The following is a 20164-nucleotide window of genomic DNA, read 5'->3' as shown; positions in this document are numbered from 1 at the left end:
GGGTGTTAGGGTTAGGGGTGGGTAAGGGTTATGGTAAGGGTAAGAGTAAGGGTTTAGGTTCAGGATTAGAGTTAGAATTAGAGTTAGATTAGAGTTAAGTTTGATTAGAATTAGGGTTTAGGGTTAATAATGATAAAATGGTAAATAAAGCTAACAGTGAGATAACAGAAGTTAGAAAAAGGACATCTAGTGCACGTTTTCGAAAACTCAAGGGTATATGGTGAATTTTTGAAACATTGAGGGTATATGGTGATTTTTTTGATTTATCGGGAGTATTTGGTGAAAAACCATTAAGTAATTACAAAAAATTGATCTTATGTGTCATAAAACTAACCTTTAACATATTTGTCTTTTTAAGTTATTAGTGGGGTCATGTCATATTATAGTATTATTTATTTTTCGTGCCGTCAGGGGTGGATCTACTAAGTGAATTGGGTGGCACGGCCCCCCTAATTTTTTGCTGCGTCGGATAAACTGAGAAATGGTTTAAAGTCGTCTCCGCATTTTATTTTAGCATATTATGGAGTGCCCCAGTGGTAATCTCCCTTGACAAAGGAATCTCATGTTGCTTACACTTATGTTGTAAGTTGGAGGCCAGCTTTGTTGTTTACTTATCCTACACTTATGTTGAAAGTTGGAGGCCATCTTTGTTGTTTAATTATCATTTTCGTTCAAAAGAAACTTATTTTTTCTCTATCTCTTACTCTTGTCTAAATTTTATCTTCATTATTTATAATATACCTATCTATTCAATTGTCCAACTCCAGGTTTTCAACTATTACTCTTTACAAAAAATAAAAATAGTTTTATTATAAAAGATATTGGGATTGCCTTTATGTATGTCTTACAAATATCAACTTCTAATACTTTTTGGTAATGAATGATCAAAGACGTCATTGGTTATATTTGTGTAGAAAATCATGACAATCAGAGTTAGAGGTCAACTTTATTGTTTACTTATCCTACACTTATGTTAAAAGTTCTAGGCAAGCTTTGTTGTTTACTTATCCTTTTCTTTCAAAAGAAACTTATTTTTTCTCTATCTCTTACTCCTATCTTTTTTTATCTTCATTATTTATAATGTACCTATCTATTCAATTGTCCAACTCCAGGTCTCCAATTACCACTCTTTATAAAAAACAAATAGTGTTATTATAAAAGATATTGGGATTGCCTTTATGTATGTCTTACAAATATCAACTTCTAAAACTTTTTGGTAATTGACAATCAGACGTCATTGGTTATATTTATGTCGAAAATCGTGACAATAAAAGTGTTACATTAATATTGGTTTGAAGTTGGAGAAATCTAAAATATTATATAATGAATATATATGTTTGAGATATAATCATATCAATACAAAGTCTAGATTTGTCTTTTTCCATTTGCTACTACTTGTTTACATTTGCTTACACTTATGTTGAAAGTTGGAGGCCAGCTTTGTCGTTTACTTATCCTACACTTATGTTGAAAGTTGGAGGCCAACTTTATACTTTTCTTTCAAAAGAAACTTATTTTTTTCTCTATTTCTTACTCCTGTCTAAATTTATATTCATTATTTATAATGTACCTATCTCTTCAATTACCCGACTCCAGGTCTCCAACTATTACTCTTTACAAAAAAAAAATAGTGTTGTTATAAAAGATATTGTCATTGCCTTTATGTATGTCTTACACATATTAACTTCTAATACTTTTTGGTAATGAACAATCAAAGACGTCATTGGTTATATTTGTGTAGAAAATCGCGACAATCAAAGTGTTACATTGATTTGAAGTTGGTGAAATCTGAAATATTATATAATTAATATATTTTTGAGATATACATATTAATACAAAGTCTAGATTTGTCTTTTAAAGTTTTTTTTCCATGAAATTGTTGTCCAATGTGTAATGTTTATTGTGTACTTAGTTAATTTTGTTAGGAATTAAGGAAACCCCAAATTTAAAATCATGTATCTGCCCCCACCTGCAGCGCATGACTTTTATAATTATGCAGAGTCATAGTAGATTATTTTTTTCTTAGACTTTGTGTACTCAGCTTTGGTCATTCCGTAGTTTGCATGTTTGATCATGGCTTATACATTATTGGTCATGCGACGAGTCATCTTTACTACATATATATTGTTTTGCGAGTAATCACTTGCACTAATAAGTCATAATCATTTATCTGGTAGGTGTTCATGATGTATGGGAGTGCGAGTGTAGCTATATTATTAAATTATTTTTATATTGTTGGTTGAATTTTTTTAAAAAATTTCTTAAATATTAATTTTGGATTTATCTTAAATACTAGAGTTGCTTATAGTTGTTTGTAGTTATAGACACCAAATTTTGAACTCCTGTTATAATTAATAATATATGTTTTACGAAAAAAAGAAAAAGACGAAATCGTCACGTATCATGGAGCGTGCACCCCATCAAAGAGCACTTTCCGCCTCGGAACGCAAATTTCGTTCCGGCAGACGATTTTCCATGTTGCCTTGATCATACAATTTTGTATTTTGAGCCATGAATTTTTGTCTATGTGACAGGGATTTCAAAAGTCGTAATCAATAGCTACACTAGCGGATTTTGATAAAACATTTGTTGTAAATTCACGCTCATTTTCATTAATTCGATAAGTTTGCGTCAAATGTTTTAAGTTCAATCATTTGAAAAACGGAAAATGAGTCGCGTCTAGTTGCCAAAAATTTAATTGTCTCTCAAAACTAGTATAAATCAGTTTTCTCGATGATCAAGTGCTTTAAAACAACGAATTACACATCCATCTAACCATTCGTTGAGGAATAAGAATAATAATAAGAATAAACATCAAAATCTTACTTTTGTAAGATGATTGGAAAGGCTAGGGATCCGATTTTTCGGCATATTCCTATGTTGCGCCTGGCACAACGCTAGTGCATGGCATGCATGGGTTGTGCGTCCAGTGCATTGCGATGTGCGCCGCCCGACGAGCCTAGTCAACACCCATGCACATTTTTTGATGATTTTTCATGATTAAGGGATATCTAAACTATGTAGGAACAATATAATAGACTGAAAAATCAGATTGCTTTCTTAATGAAAAAACAACATCAAATTAAACAGAGAACAAGAATATTTGAATTCCAATGTAAATATGATGATGTAAGTAAATGAAAATCAGATTTTTGGTGGGAAATATGATTTTATATCTTCTTAAAACCCTATTTCATCCATTCCTTTCCCCTATAAATACTCCCATCATTTAATGAAAACGAGAGAATCTCAATGGATTGATTTTTTTTGCAAAGGTTTCTATCTTTTGATTTTCCGAATTTCCTAAGTGCACTTAGTTACTAACTTATTTACTTCTACTTACTAATTCCACTTTTTGCTCAACTTTAAATACTAAGAAACTTTTCTCTCTTTTCTAGTGCTTTCCTTTCTCTGGTATGATATTTTTGTTTGGAAGAAATGTTGTGTGTTCAAATGTAAATGATGGAGGTATTTATAAGGGAAAGGAATGGATGAAATAGGGTTTTAAGAGAATAGAAAATCAGATTTCCCCTATAAATCCTAGTTAATGAAAAATGGGCATGTTTCTCTTGTTTTCTCTCTCAGCGTAAGATAAGCTCATCTAACTTGCACTGACGCCATGGTAAGAGGGAGAGCAAAGAAGAGTGCTCAGAAGGGTAAAGGTAAGAACAAAGGTCCGTCATATTTCCCGAGGAAGAAAATGAAATCGGTGGATGAAGTCACAAGGTGTAGAGCCAATTAATGTTCCAAGTATGATTCGAGAGAAAGAGGTGATGTTGGAGAAAGCAATTGAAGAAGTGACTGTGAGGTCTTCGCCCCCGACATTGGAGGAAAGGATCCAAAACACAACAAAGCCATCTTCTCAGAATGGCTGAATGTGATGATTAGTGGTGCGAAAATACTAGAAACTGCAAGGAGAATGTCTTGGGCTGATGATGTCGATAATGTGCAGGTTACTAATATTTCCCCTGTAGTTACAATTGCAACTGATGATATTCAAGAGGAGATCGAATATTGGGCCTCGGCAGTAATATGCTATGTATTAGGTGCTACCCGCTATTAATTGTGATAATGGATGGATATTTTCGAAGAATTTGGGGAAAATTGGGGATTGACAAAATTGCTATGATTGGGAGAGGGATTTTCGTGGTGAGATTTAATAATGTTGAAGCTAGTTTGAAGGTGACCTCTGAGGGGTTTTAGTTCTTCGATTAGAAACCCCTTATAACTAGGATTTGAGATCCGGATATGCCACTTGAGAAAACAAATGTAGAATCAGTTCCTGTGTGGATTAAATTACATGGATTAGCAATCAAATATTAGGGAGAGAGGAGTATATTTAAGACTGCTAGCTTAGTTGGGAAACTTGTGAAAATGGATAATACAACGAAAGCACGAGACAAATTGACTTTTGCGAGGGTGATGGTGGAAGTCCAAATGAAGCAGGAGTTACCTGAGGAGATTAGATTCTGTAATGAGCATGGGGTGGAGGTGGTACAAAAAATAGAGTATGAGTGGAGGCCAACTTTTTGCAAGAAATGCTCTGGTCTGGGGCATATTGAGGATGACTGTGGGAAGGGTGCATGTAAGAAGGTATAGGTGCAAAAACAGAAGGACCTATTGATTAGGATAGATTTCAGCAAGTAAGAAATAGAAAACTTGCTCAACAGGCTGAGGAGAATGTGGTGCTAGTGCATAACCCATTCAATGCTCTACTTGAAGAGCTGAGCAAATTAGAAAGAAGGATTAGACAATTGGAGATGCAGTGACAGTTCCATACTTTTCAGGTAGGATTAAATAAATGAATATGGGAGACATAGGGGATGGGAAGGGGTTGGGAACTCCTTTGCCTAATGGTTAACATATTAACCTGGAACATAAGAGGGCTGAATAGCAATGCGAATAAAACAATAATAATTCTTATTATTTCTAATTTTTTTTTGTTATTTATTAGAATTATTAGTCAAATAGAATGGAATCATTCTTCGAGAAAGAACCAATCAAAGAATTTCTTTATATCTCTTTTCAGCAACAAGAGGTGAGAAAATTCATCCTCTCTCATACTGTTAAACTTTTCAGCTTTCTTAAGATAAGAGTGAAGACTCACAACATGGAAAAAGTTTATCTGAACTTATCTCCAGGGTGGTGCTTCACTCACAATAATGCTCATCATGAGAATGGAAGAATAATGGTAGGATGGTGGCCTAGTACATTTCGGGTCAATATATTAGATATGACCAGCCAATATATACATTGTGCAATTCAACCTAGCCAAGGTACTTCTGAGTTTTGGTGCACGTCTTTGTATGGATTTAATGACTGTCATAGCAGGACTGAGTTATGGATAGGGCTGAAAACCATTGCAAGTAAGAGTAAAAGGCCTTGTGTAGTTCTTGGCGATTTCAATGCCCTATCTAGTGTAGAAGACAGATTAGGGAGTATGGTGGGAGTGGCTGAAATTGGGCCTATGCTGGAATGTATGAAATGGTTGTGGTTGGTAGATATGAAAGCAAGTGACAGGCACTACACTTGGACAAATAAACAGGAGTGGGATGCTAGAGTTTTTTTTCCAGAATTGATAGAGCTTTAGTAAATGGGAGATGATTGGATGAGTTTAAGCTTGTTGAAGCTGTTTTTTTTTTTGCCATAAGGTAATTTTGATCACACACCTATCTTGGTGAGTGTGTACCATGAAATTCAACAAAAGAAACCATTTAGATTTTGTAATGCTTGGTGTGCTTACCCTGTATCATTGGATACTGTGCAAATGGAATAAAGTAAGACAATGGAAGGTTGCCCTATGTATAGAGTTATGGAGAAATTTAAAGGTGTTAGAACTGCACTAAGGCAACTTAAGAAGCAAGGGTTTGGTGATGTGGAGATGGAGGAGATTAGAGCTAGAGAAGCTTTGGCAGTTGCACAGGATGAGCTGCATTCCAGCCCTAGTAATAATGAGATGATAAGTAAGGAAAGACTGGCCAAAGAAAGATACTTTCAAGCTAGGAAGAACACATGTTCAATATTGCAGCAGAAAGCCAAACTCAGTTGGCTAAAGTGTGGGGATGAGAACACTAAGGTGTTCTATCAAGCCATCAAAGCTAGAAGAGTGAGCAACATAATTCATGCTGGTCACAATTGCTCAGGGGAATGGATCCATACTCTTGAAGGGGTTCAGGAAGCATTCCTAAGCTTTTATCAAAATTTGTTTGTTGAAAAGAAACAACAACAACATTTTCTTGCTGGACTGGTGAATAAAGGGAAGAAATTGAATGAACTTCACATGAGGATCCTTAATGCTCCATTTGCAAGAGATGATGTCAGAAGAGTCCTTTTTAGCATTCAAGATGGCAAAGCACCAGGAGTTGAGGGCTTCAACAGTCGTTTCTTTAAGCATAGTTGGACATAATTGGAGAAGAGGTCTTTGATGCTATCCTTGATTTCTTTGGGAAGTTACTCAAGATAATCAATGTTACTACACTCACATTAGTAGTTAAAGTTACTTGCCCTGGTAGTGTGACTGAATATAGGCCTATAGTTTGCTGCTCCATATTGTATAAATCCATAACAAAGCTGATTAGTGAAAAGCTTAATCAGATCCTCCCTGATATTGTCTCCCATAGTCAAAGTGCCTTTGTTGTTGGCAAGAGCATAATACACAATGTGATGCTATGTCAGGATCTAGCCAAATTGTACAATAGGAAGGCCACAAGAGCCTGCTGCATGATGAAGTTAGACTTAAAAAAAGCCTATGACACTATAAACCTGAATTTCATTTAGCAGATGCTTGAGGGTGTTGGGTTTCCTAGCTGGTTTGTTCACCAAATTATGATTTGTATTACCACCCCTGAGCTCTCAATCATGATGAGTGGTTCACCTATTGGTTTCTTTGAGGCTCAAAGAGGCTTGAGGCAGGGGGATCCCATGTCCCCTCTGCTCTTTGCACTATGTATGGACTATCTTGAAAGAGTGTTAAGCTTCATTGGAGAACATGAGGGTTTCAAGTTTCATGTCAGATGATAGGATATGCAGCTCTCACACCTATGCTTTGTAGATGGCTTGCTGCTCTTCTGCAATGGTGATTTCAGATCAATATATACATTGCTTCAAGGTTTCCAGATGTTTTCTTATGCTTATGGACTTCAGGTTAATAAAGATAAGTCTAAGGTTTACTATGCAGGCATGATTGATAGTGATATTACAAGCTAAGGGTGACAAATGTGAGTGGATTCCATGTGGGATCACTACCTTTTAGATATTTGGGAGCTCCAATATCAACAAAAAAACCTGAAAGCTAAAGATTGGTAGGCTTTGATTGAAAGGATTGTTAGTAGAATTAGAGTTTGGAGCACAAGACATCTCTCTTTTGCAGCAAGATGCCAGTTAGTGTATAGTGTGCTGATGAGCATCCATGTTTATTGGGGCCAAATTTTTGTCCTTCCTAAGAGTGTTCTACAGGAAGTGAACAACATCTGTCAAAATTTCTTATGGAGAGGGATGACTCCAATCCTGGAGCAGTGAACTGGGATCAACTGTGCAAAATAAAGGCTACACGAGGATTAGGAATCAGAGACACTCATCTATGGAACATGATTGTAATTGGAAAGCTTGCTTTGGATGTTTCTCATAAAAAGGACAACATATGGGTCAAATGGGTGAGTAAGGTCTATGTCAAAGATACTCCCTGGGGTAATTATGTAGCCCCAAACAATGCAAGTTGGGTTTCGAAGGCTGTTTGTACTGCTAAAAATGAGCTTAATATAAGGCTTAATGGAGACAATTGGCTTAGAGACCCTCACTTCAGCATTTGAAAGCATTACCATGCTATTCGAAGGAATGGGGAGCAAGTACAGTGGTGTAGGAGTGTATGGAACAATTTCTCTCAACCCAAGCACATAATGATTCCATGGATGGCTGTACAAAATAGATTGAAAATGAAAGCAAGACTAAAAATGATGCACATACATCAGTCAGGATGATACTTGTGTGGTGTGTGGGTCATTCTCTGAAACAATAGAACATGTAATGTTTGAATGCTATTTTAGCTAGCAATGTATGGATAGACTGATGGGCTGGTTGAAGGTTCAATGGAGAGGCAGGGACTTGCTACAATTATGCAGATGGGAAAGAGACAGATATAAAGGGACCAGAGTGCGGAAACAGGTTGTTTTGGCTACCATTGCTACTGTTGTGTACTTCATTTGGAGGAATAGAAACCAAGCTTACTTTTCTTTTGATTAGGAAATCAAGTCAGCCCAAGGGCTAACCCCTACAAGGCTACTAGCTTGTAGGAATGTTAAATTAGAGAGAAGAGATGTTGTATTGTCGTCTTTAATAACTACAATTACATTACTTATATATAGAACATAACTTAAACTTAACCTAATAAATTTAACCTAATGGGCCTTGCCCATAGATATATACTTACGGTCCAATATCCTCTAACACCCTCCCGCAATTGTAACGGCAGTAAAACGAACGTTACAATTGGACAAATAACAATAAAAAAACACCAATAAAAATATAATCAAACTCAAATTCTTCAATTCTTCAATTCTTCAATGAACAAACCTCGTCTCAAGGTACAAGGAGAACCCATAAACCGTGTCTCACGACACACGGAGAGTTAAAACATATCTGACAATCTGTTTTGAAACAGATCTGAAATTGAGACCAAAGAACTAATTTTTGTGAAAGTTGTGATGGAATGATCATCATCACAGAAGCAAAAGAACAAATTTTCGATGGAATGAACATCATCAACAGTTTGAAAGAAACTGATTTGTTTTGAAACAGATCTGAACAGAATACCAAACAAAAAAAAACACCAAATTTTTGAAGAAAAGAAGAATAATAACACATCACTTTCATCTTCACTTTTGCTTAACCTTATAATTTTCATTTTCTCTCTCCTAAAAAAGATAACAAGATTGATTGAAAATAATCCTGAATTTTCTCTCGCCTTCTTGAATTTTTCTGCGATTTTTTTTTTAGGAATTTTTGTGTGATTGATCGATGAAGTTTGGGAAGAGTGTGAGAAATCAGATCGAAGAAACTTTGCTGGAATGGCGAGATAATTTTTTTTAGCACCGAGCCTAGTTGATGGGTATTTTATTAGAAAATACACAAATAATAAGATTTGCGGAAGCGAAAAAAAACTGCGTTTTTATGAGTGTCTGTGAATCCTGCCGGTGGAATTGATGTGTCAATCCACCGGCAGGAGATAATTTTCTTTGGACTATTTCAAGATCTAACCTATTCTTGATACCATGTTAAATTAGAGAGAAGAGATGTTGTATTGTCGTCTTTAATAACTACAATTACATTACTTATATATAGAACATAACTTAAACTTAACCTAATAAATTTAACCTAATGGGCCTTGCCCATATATATAGACTTACGGTCCAATATCCTCTAACAAGGAAACACCAACACATTGACTGGTAAGACATGCATAGTATGCTAAAGAATTTGTTTGAAACCAAGCTTACTGGGAGAATACAATTAGTATGATAGAGTATACTATGCAGGAGATAAAATACAATGTAAAGCATAGATGTTTACAACTTCTTAGCATTAAAGTAAATTAAAGAGATAGAAGATGGCTAAAGAGCTTGTAATTATCTGGGCATGTCCAGATTAGTGGTGTGATTGCTTTGCAATCTTAAGGTGTATATTGTTTTGGGCTTTATAAAATTTCTTAATTTCCAAAAAAAAGTAAATATATAAACTTTTTCTTTGTTTTCTTTTTCCATTATTTTTAATTTGGATATTTATGGCAACTAGGCTTTGAAATTTCTAGAAAATAGTTTTTCTACAATTAAATAAATTTCATACAAAATATTTGGTAAAAGCTGGTTTCATCCAGTTACCAGGTTAGCTACTTCATAAAGTTCAAACTAAAGTCATTTGGCCAAAACAAGAAGAATCATGGTCATACTAATTTTGTATAGTTTTATATTATTTTTTTACAAAAACGTTCATGAATATCACTAAAGTCAACAAGACTGTTTTTTTTTTCTCCAGTCAAAAAATAAAATAAAAAAGTGTCGTAATGATGTTCAATTTCCTTCAATAATATGTGTAGAGTACTCGTGAAAAGTTTCAAATCAAACTCAGTTCATTAAGTTAAGTTTCAAATAACATGCTTGCTAAAGATCTTGTTTTGATCGATTTTAACAAAAAATCACAATAATATGAGTTATAACTGAAATCATGTCAAATTTTGATGCAACATAAAAGACCTATAGACCTATCCACAACTGTATCACATATTCAATTTTACGCTTTATTCAGAAGATATAGAATTTTCAAGTCACTGGATGTAATATCCCGAAAATTTTAAACTTCCCTAAATTAAATAACAATAATTAATGGCTAAAATTTTTCTTTAATAATAAGTTATGTTAGATGATTTCATTAGTTAAAGGAAGGAAACAAATAACAAATTAATTACTAAACAAATTGATGGCATAAAAAGGAAAAGAAAAAGAGAAAAGAAAATAAGAAGAAAAAAAAAAAAAGAAAAAGAAAAAGGAAGAATTTGAGAAACAGAAAACGTGAGTTTTCTTCCCCTTTGCTCCGTCTCAGTTTTCTTCAAAACCCACCCGTGGATTTCTAAATCAAAAATGGGTTATTGAACACAAACAAACTCATTTGCAAAGAAAATTCATTAATCAAACCAAATTACCCAATAACCCATTGTATCCATTCAATTTCATCAATCGAATTGGGTAAAAATTAGAACTCAACAATGGCTATAAAAAGCCATGTTCATTCCCTCAAACCACCATCCACTGATCACAAACAAATTCACTCAATCCTCCTGAGATTATCGCCGGAAAACCGCCTCCAAAACCACCCCATAAACTCCCCTGTTTTCGCACAACTCCTCCCTCTCTCTCTCCTCTGTTTCTCGCAACTCTCCCTCACCCCTCTGTTTTCTATTCAGCCACCACAGCACCACCACCCTCCGACGACGACCTCCTGTCGTAACCCACCGCCGTCGCCTACCCAGCCCACACTTCTCCGTCGCTCGCAACCTATCTCTCCTCTCGCCTAGTTTTTCTCTCTCTCGTCTCCTCGTCGTATCGTTGACCCGCGCGCCTCCCCAGAACCACCGGACTACCGCAGTGGAAACCCTCGCCTGCGACTGCCGTCGGATCCCCGAACCACTCCCAGCCAACGATCAATAGATATTACAAGCCTTTCCCTACGATCAATGTTGTTAAGCAGGATTCCAGGTAACGTCTACTGCTAACACCCGCACTCCCCTTCCAACTACGTTTTATGATGCTTTTATATAATGTTTATGTTATGTTTTATATGGTGTGCGGGATATAAAATGTGCGACTATGTAACGTCTACTGCTAACACCCGCACTCCCCTTCCAACTACGTTTTATGGTGCTTTATATAATGTTTATGCTATGTTTTATATGGTGTGCGGGATATAAAATGTGTGACTATGTAATGTTTACTGCTAACACCCGCACTCCCCTTCCAACTACGTTTTAATGGTGCTTTTATATAATGTTTATGCTATGTTTTATATGGTGTGCGGGATATGAAATGCTTATTAAATGATTTGATGACGTTATGAAATGACTTTAATATGATTTCTGAAAACTACTCAAAAGAAACGAAACATGATAAATGAAAGTGAAAGATGGTGAATGGCAGTACTACGTTCTCTGGGCCGTGCACGTGTCATTCTGTTATCTGGCGGCAACGCCACCTTCTGATGGGGGACAATGTCCTCGGTGGCACCCGCATTATGGCATTATATGCCACCTTCTGATGGGGGACAACGTCCTCGGTGGCTTTGCCTGGCATTATATGCCACCTTCTGATGGGGGATGAATATCCTCGGTGGCTTTGCCTTCTGTTATGATGTCTGGCATTATATGCCACCTTCTGATGGGGGATGAATATCCTCGGTGGCTTTGCCTTCTGTTACGATGTATGACATTATATGCCACCTTCTGATGGGGGATGAATATCCTCGGTGGCTTTGCCTTCTGTTATGATGTATGGCATTATATGCCACCTTCTGATGGGGGATAAATATCCTCGGTGGCTTTGCCTTCTGTTACGATGTATGGCATTATATGCCACCTTCTGATGGGGGATGAATATCCTCGGTGGCTTTGCCTTCTGTTACGATGTATGGCATTATATGCCACCTTCTGATGGGGGATGAATATCCTCGGTGGCTTTGCCTTCTGTTACGATGTATGGCATTATATGCCACCTTCTGATGGGGGATGAATATCCTCGGTGGCTTTGCCTTCTGTTATGATGTATGGCATTATATGCCACCTTCTGATGGGGGATGAATATCCTCGGTGGCTTTGCCTTCTGTTACGATGTCTGGCATTATATGCCACCTTCTGATGGGGGATGAATATCCTCGGTGGCTTTGCCTTCTGTTATGATCTATGATGTTATATGTCACCTTCTGATGGGGGATGAATATCCTCGGTGGCTATGCCTTCCCTGTACTTGCCAAGTAACCAAAGAAAGTTTTCTGATAATGAAATGTGATAATGGAGATAATATGAACGGAAATGACTTTTAAATTACTGATTCGAAGTGTATGTTTACGAAATGATTTTTACTATATTCTCTTCTCCCTGTTTGCAAATAAAATGAATTGAAATGAATTTACGTTGTTAGAGTAGTACGTTACTGAGCCTCGGCTCATGACGTTTTGTTTTTCTGTTTTAGGTATGCATATGAAGATGGGATGACGTAGCAGTGAGGATTAAATTACGTTAATTCATGCGACTATGACGGTTATGTAATCTAAGTTTATGATCACTAGATTTCGTAACATTAGCTATGCTTAAGCTATCTATATATATTTCTAGAATTACTACCACTATTATAGAGGTTTAATTATATGAAAGAATGTTGCCATGTACTTTCCTGTGTGGAGAGTACGGCAGTGACGCACCGACTAAGCTAAGAAGGTCTTCCGTTGCTAATCCTTGCAATTAATTAACCTAATAGTGATGCTTAAAAGTCGGGGCGTTACACTGGAAGAACAAAAACATAATCTAGAAAGTTCAAATACAGTGATTAACTCAATTTCATAAAAAATATTTTATTCTCATACGAAAAAGATAATTGCAGATCATTAAGTTTTACTTAAAAAGACTCATTTTCATTACATAAATAAAAGTTAATAAAAATCATCATCATAAAACAATTAAATAAAAGAGGTAATCTCTAATTTTTTTTTTTAAATTTGTATAATAAACTTTAATTTCAAAACGCATTCAAGAAGATGAATATCAAGGAGCATCATGGTGAAAATCAAGATTGAAGATTTGTATAGATCACAAACTGTGTATATACTACCTCCGTTTCCTAAAGATCTTCCTTGTTACTGTTACTATAGATACCAATGAGGATCAAGTTGTGTGGGGTGGGTAAAGTAGGAGAGAGAAAAGAGTTAAGATAAATAAACAAATAAAAAAGGGGTTAAAGTAGGAGAGAGAAAGGGAGTAAAATTGAATTAACAATGTAATGGTGGACCATATAATAGGGTCATGAGAGGGTAAAAAGGAAAAAAGTTTCCAAATAAGGAATAAAGTAAAAGAGGAAAGATCTTTTGGAAACGCACTTAAACGGAAAGAGGGAAGATCTTTAGGAAACGGAGGGAGTATTATTGTAATTATAGTTTCTTTTTGTAAATAGTTATTACATAGCTCAATTAATGAAAAATATATGAAGATTTTTGTGCTTGATTTTCATAAATAATCCCATAAGTCATTATTTTTGAATAAAATGAGCAATTAATATTGCAAATATTGCATGTTGAGCCAAATATATCGTAGTATATGAATAAAATGTCCCTATCTCAGTTAAGAGATAAAATTACAAATCTAGCTAATTTAAATTGTATGATGATCTATCTTACATTTTTAAAATTTATTGTTATTCATAATCTTCAAATGAATGAATTATATAATTTGACATAATCTTCATAGTCATTGTGAATTCTTAACTCATTTTATCCCATTTCATGTGTCTGATATTAAATGACCATTTCGATTAGCCAAGCATATGAACTCTCTTTCAAATTGATAATCTACTCAAAATAAATTAATAATCTTGAAATAGCATTATTTCTTATTAATCCAAAAAGCCTTCAATAGGCAGAAAATCTCTTATTCTAAGACATTTTGAAAAATCCGACATTGAATCACTTATTGTATTGAATATTTCAATCCTAAATTTAATCACTAATCCCAGTGATTATTTTAAGCCTATTTTGTATCACTATCTGGGGTGATTGTCCCAATCTTAATTCATATAATCACTAATTAGAGTAATTATCTTGGCCTTTGCATCAGTGATTGCAGCCATCATCTCAACCTAATCCTAAAATTAATCACTAATAGGAGTGATTTTTTTAACTTTTTTTTTTATCACTAATTAGAGTGATTAATTTTTTAACCTTCTTATATAATCACTAATTAAATTGACTATATCAAACCTGTAATATCTCGAAACATTGAACATTTTTTATAAAATAATTAAGAGTTACTTTTGAACTGTAATTATAATTGTTCATTGAATAATTATTTTAGTTAAGTAAGTTTAACTCTGAATTACTTTTGAGCTTTTAAATGAACTAAACTATCAATAAATTACATAGTAGGAAGTAAAAAAATACTAAAAATAGCCATTAAGAATTTGTTTAACAACAATATGTAGCAAGAACTTGTGTAACATCAACAAATAAAATCAACGAAAAAAACAAAGAGGAAGGAAACCCCCCTAAGCATTTCTCACGGTAAACACTAGACCAACATCCCACCCCTATACTACCCTCTATCCTCCTTGTCTCCTTCCCCATCTTTCCTATGAACAAAACCACCACTCACCATTCTTTCACCTCCCTTTTTGTGATGAATTCATCTATAATAACCCATGGAGTTACGACACGTTTGGTTAGTGGTCATAAATGATGGTAATGTTATTGTAATTTAGTGTAAATTTGTATAGAAGTTCTCATGTCAATTACCATGGTAATGAAAGTTCATCATAAAATATAGGTTTCCTATATAAATTTCCATTACCATCCAATACCACCACTAGTGGAAAAAAACGGAAGGGCTGCGTTTTTGGCCAGCAACCCATTCTATAGCAGCCCTTCACTAGCGTTTTTAAACCGCAATCCTTCACAATGAAGGGCTGCGGTTGAGGCCCAAAGAAGCAGCCCTTCCATATTGAAAGGGCTGCGGTTTTGTGCCTAAAACGCAGCCCTTCTTTGTACAAAGGGCTGCGGTTTTGGCACAAAGCCGCAGCCCTTTCGACCCATTTTTTTTTTGATCGAGTACCACCTTCTCTTGTTCAATCCAAAATAAATTCTACAAAATGCGTTTTGCATTCTTAAACAAAACAATGTAATTTTCACCTTTAAGAGAACAATTATTTATACATCTATCATCTTTCACCAAATAAAAATTGAACGAAAGCAAAGCGGACGAACGAAAATGAAATTGCGCGTACCCAGGCCAAACCTCATTACATGTTACTAAACCTCATTACATGCCCATGACCCTTATTTTGATATTATTCCCAGGCCTAGCTTGGGGGAGCATCTATCTGAGTTAGTATCTGAGATGGTTTTTTATGAGTTACTTTGGATGGAGATGATTGTTTTCAGGTTCAAAGTTTGAGAAAAAGAAAAGACTAAGCAAAGTGAAATACTTGTGATTGTTGGATCGAAAAGATGCAAAGAAAAAGAAAAGAAAGATTGAAAAAGTGAACAAAAGGTTAAAAATTCTTTCCTTCACAATTGATTGCAAAGAAAAAAAAAATCATCACACTACTTCAAGGATGGGTTTATGAATTTTTTTGTTGATTCATAGGATTGGGACATTGTTATTGGCTATGTTTTCTTTGATGCTTCTAGTGACATGTGCTCCCCCATTCTTGGTTTTCCCACCACATTACCCATTACAACCCTGAAAAAGTCCTCTTGAGCTTGTGCCTACAACTTTTATTGGATTGATGTGGAGTCAGTTCGTCAAGGTTAAAGAGTACGTTCGCTGCTTGAGTCGACATGATTAGGTTGAGTGGCATTGTCACCTTTCTAAACACGTGAGAGTGTGAGTGGGAAGGGTTATTATGGTTGGGATGGTGAGTGATCGGGCACATCTTTTGCCTGCCACAAAAATGTTGAGAGGAGTGACACCCTAGTGATAGCTTTTTCGAGATTTGTATGTCATATAAGGCAGGCGCATTTAATTGCTTATTTGGGGGGAGATTTGCTGTAAGTACACCCCCTTCCTTTTTATTGCTTTTTAGTGTAGTAAGTTTAGCTAGTCTGCTTTTCATAGTTTAGTTTCATTGCTTTCCTAATAAAAAAAAATTGAAAAAATCATATATTGCTGAAAAAATACCAAAAATACGATTTGACTGGATTGGTATGATTGTTTCCCTGTTCCCCATGATGTTCTTTGAAAGTGTATTTGGGATCTTTATTTGGATATTTGGGGACTTGAGATTGTGATGCTGGAATGTGAACTCTAAATGCCTTGACCTTAAATGAGTTTTGATGATAACGCGCTTATCTTGACTGCATACTTGAATTGGTTAGATTATGAGGATTCATTCTTGCCAATGGATTCATTTCTATATCCATTCTGTTTTTTGTGTGTTAGTTCCTCATTAGCTAACTGATCTTGACTTTGACAACGTACTCATTGATATCTGATGACTTGTGGCAATTGCTGTGATATAGGCGTGCTCTTGTCTGATTCTTGAGCCTCAAAGTGATTTTTGTGATATACGATTATCCTCATTAGCCCCGCTGAGCCTAATGACTGTTTCATGTTACTAAACCTCATTACATGCCCATGACCCTTATTTTGATATTATTCCGAAGTCTAGCTTGGGGGAGCATCTGTCTGAGTTAGTATCTGAGATGGTTTTTTACGAGTTACTTTTGATGGAGATGATTGTTTTAAGGTTCAAAGTTTGAGAAAAAGAAAAGACTAAGCAAAGTGAAATACTTGTGATTGTTGGATCGAAAAGATGCAAAGAAAAAGAAAAGAATGATTGAAAAAGTGAATAAAAGGTTAAAAATTCTTTCCTTCACAATTGATTGCAAAGAAAAAAAAAATTTCATCACATTACTTCAAGGATGGGTTTATGAAATTTTTTGTTGATTCAGAGGATTGGGTCATTGTTATTGGCTATGTTTTGGTTGATGCTTCTAGTGACATGTGCTCCCCCATTCTTGGTTTTTCCACCACATTACCCATTACAACCCTGAAAAAGTCGTCTTGAGCTTGTGCCTATAATTTTTATTGGATTGATGTGGAGTCAGTTTGTCAAGGTTAAAGAGTACATTCGCTGCTTGAGTCGACATGATTAGGTTGAGTGGCATTGTCACCTTTCTAAACACATGAGAGTGTGAGTGGGAAGGGTTATTATGGTTGGGATGGTGAGTGATCGGGCACATCTTTTGCCTGCCACAAAAATGTTGAGAGGAGTGACACCCTAGTGAGAGCCTTTTCGAGATTTGTATGTCATATAAGGTAGCCACATTTGATTGCTTATTTGGGGGGAGATTTGCTGTAAGTACACCCCCTTCCTTTTTATTGCTTTTTAGTGTAGTAAGTTTAGTTAGTCTGCTTTTCATAGTTTAGTTTCATTGCTTTCCTAAGAACATCAAAAAAGTCATATATTACTGAAAAAATACAAAAAATACGATTTGACTGGATTGGTATGATTGTTTCCCAGTGCCCTATGATGTTCTTTGAAAGTGTATTCGGGCTCTTTATCTTTGGGGAATTGAGATTGTGATGCTGGAATGTGAACTCTAAATGCCTTGACCTTAAATGAGCTTTGATGATAACGCGCTTATCTTAACTGCATACTTGAATTCGTTAGATTGTGAGGATTCATTCTTGCCAATGGATTCATTTCTATATCCATTATGTTTCTTATTTGTTGGTTCCTCATTACCTAACTGATCTTGACTTTGACAACGTACTCATTTATATTTGATGACTTGTGGCAATTGCTGTGATATAGACGTTGTTTTGTCTGATTCTTGAGCCATAAAGTGATTTTTGTGATATACTATTATCCTCCTTAGCCCCGCTGAGCCTAATGACTATATCATGTTACTAAACCTCATTACATGCCCATGACCCTTATTTTGAGATTATTCCCATACCTAGCTTGGGGGAGCATCTGTCGGAGTTAGTATCTGAGATGGTTTTTTATGAGTTACTTTGGATGGAGATGATTGTTTCAAGGTTCAAAGTTTGAGAAAAAGAAAAGACTAAGCAAAGTGAAATACTTGTGATTGTTGGATTGAAAAGATGCAAAGAAAAGGAAAAGAAAGATTGAAAAAGTGAACAAAAGGTTAAAAATTCTTTCCTTCACAATTGATTGCAAAGAAAAAAAAAATTTCATCACATTACTTCAAGGATGGATTTATGAAATTTTTTGTTGATTCATAGGATTGGGACATTGTTATTGGCTATGTTTTGGTTGATGCTTCTAGTGACATGTGCTCCCCGATTCTTGGTTTTTCCACCACATTTCCCACACATATCCCCTACCCTTACCTAAGCCCCATTAGAACCCTGAAAAAGTCCTCTTGAGCTTGTGCCTACAATGTTTATTAGATTGATGTGGAGTCAGTTTGTCAAGGTTAAAGAGTACGTTCGCTGCTTGAGTCGACATAATTAGGTTGAGTGGCATTGTCACCTTTCTAAACACATGACAGTGTGAGTGGGAAGGGTTATTATGGTTGGGATGGTGAGTGATCGGGCACATCTTTTGCCTGCCACAAAAATGTTGAGAGGAGTGACACCCTAGCGAGAGCCTTTTCGAGATTTGTATGTCATATAAGGCAGTCGTATTTGATTGCTTATTTGGGGGGAGATTTGCTGTAAGTACACCCCCTTCCTTTTTATTGCTTTTTAGTGTAGTAAGTTTAGCTAGTCTGCTTTTCATAGTTTAGTTTCATTGCTTTCCTAAAAAAAATAAAAAAAATCATATATAGCTGAAAAAATACCAAAAATACGATTTGACTAGATTGGTATGATTGTTTCCCTGTTCCCCATGATGTTCTTTGAAAGTGTATTTGGGCTCCTTATTTGGATATTTGGGGACTTGAGAGTGTGATGCTGGAATGTTAACTCTAAATGCGTTGACCTTAAATGAGTTTTGATGATAACGCGCTTATCTTGACTGCATACTTGAATTGGTTAGATTGTGAGGATTCATTCTTGCCATTGGATTAATTTCTATACCCATTCTGTTTTTTGTGTGTTAGTTCCTCATTAGCTAACTGATCTTGACTTTGACAACGTACTCATTGATATCTCATGACTTGTGGCAATTGCTGTGATATAGGCGTTCTTTTGTCTGATTCTTGAGCCATAAAGTGATTTTTGTGATATACTATTATCCTCCTTAGCCCCGCTGAGCCTAATGACTATTTCATGTTATTAAACCTCATTACATGCCCATGACCCTTATTTTGATATTATTCCCAAGCCTAGCTAAGTTGCTAAGTTGGCCAGAAAATTGTACCCTTCATCTACCCCCTTATCTAGGAAGACACCCCCTGCAGATGAATCAATTGTACTCTTGATATGAGCGAGGTTGTAGACCATTGTAGAATGATTGGGTGATGAACCACTTATCCAGATTGTGGTGTGGGCATTCTCTCTACAGATCCTTGAACTTATTCCATGCTTCCTTCTGTATTTCATCGGGTTCTTGTTGGAAGGTAGCAAGCTTATGTCTTATTTCTACAGTCTTAGTGGGAGGGTAGTACTCTTTCAGGAATGCATCAGATATAGCACTCCACTCAGTTTTAGTAACATCATTCAGCCAATTATGTGCCTTGTCCTTTAATGAAAATTCGAATACCATGACCTTCAACTGATCAGGAGTGACCCCTTGGTGCTTAACGGTACGATAGAGTTGTTGGAACCGTCGTAAATGATTTGCAGGGTCTTCAGATGGATGCCCGCGAAACTGATTTGTGGATCATATTAATGAGAGCAGGCTTGATTTCAAGTTGGTACCTGTATATCAGCATAGTAGGGCCTGTGGGAACATTGCCAGGAGAAGGTACCCTAAAAGACTTCCATGACTTAGGAGACATGATTTGTTCT

The 20164-nt window shown here is 35.7% G+C and overlaps 1 non-coding gene across 1 annotated transcript; it reads left to right on the top strand.

Annotated features, from left to right (window-relative positions):
• Nucleotides 1-19689: 19689 nt before the first annotated feature.
• LOC125498066 (small nucleolar RNA R71) lies at nucleotides 19690-19796 on the top strand. Its single transcript, XR_007274831.1, has one exon. It is a non-coding gene; the product is annotated as a small nucleolar RNA R71 (small nucleolar RNA).
• Nucleotides 19797-20164: the final 368 nt, after the last annotated feature.

The sequence above is a fragment of the Beta vulgaris genome, chromosome 5, assembly GCF_026745355.1.
Source record: "Beta vulgaris subsp. vulgaris cultivar EL10 chromosome 5, EL10.2, whole genome shotgun sequence".
NCBI classification, from domain to species: Eukaryota; Viridiplantae; Streptophyta; class Magnoliopsida; order Caryophyllales; family Amaranthaceae; genus Beta; species Beta vulgaris.
This window is presented reverse-complemented; position numbering and strand designations above follow the sequence as displayed.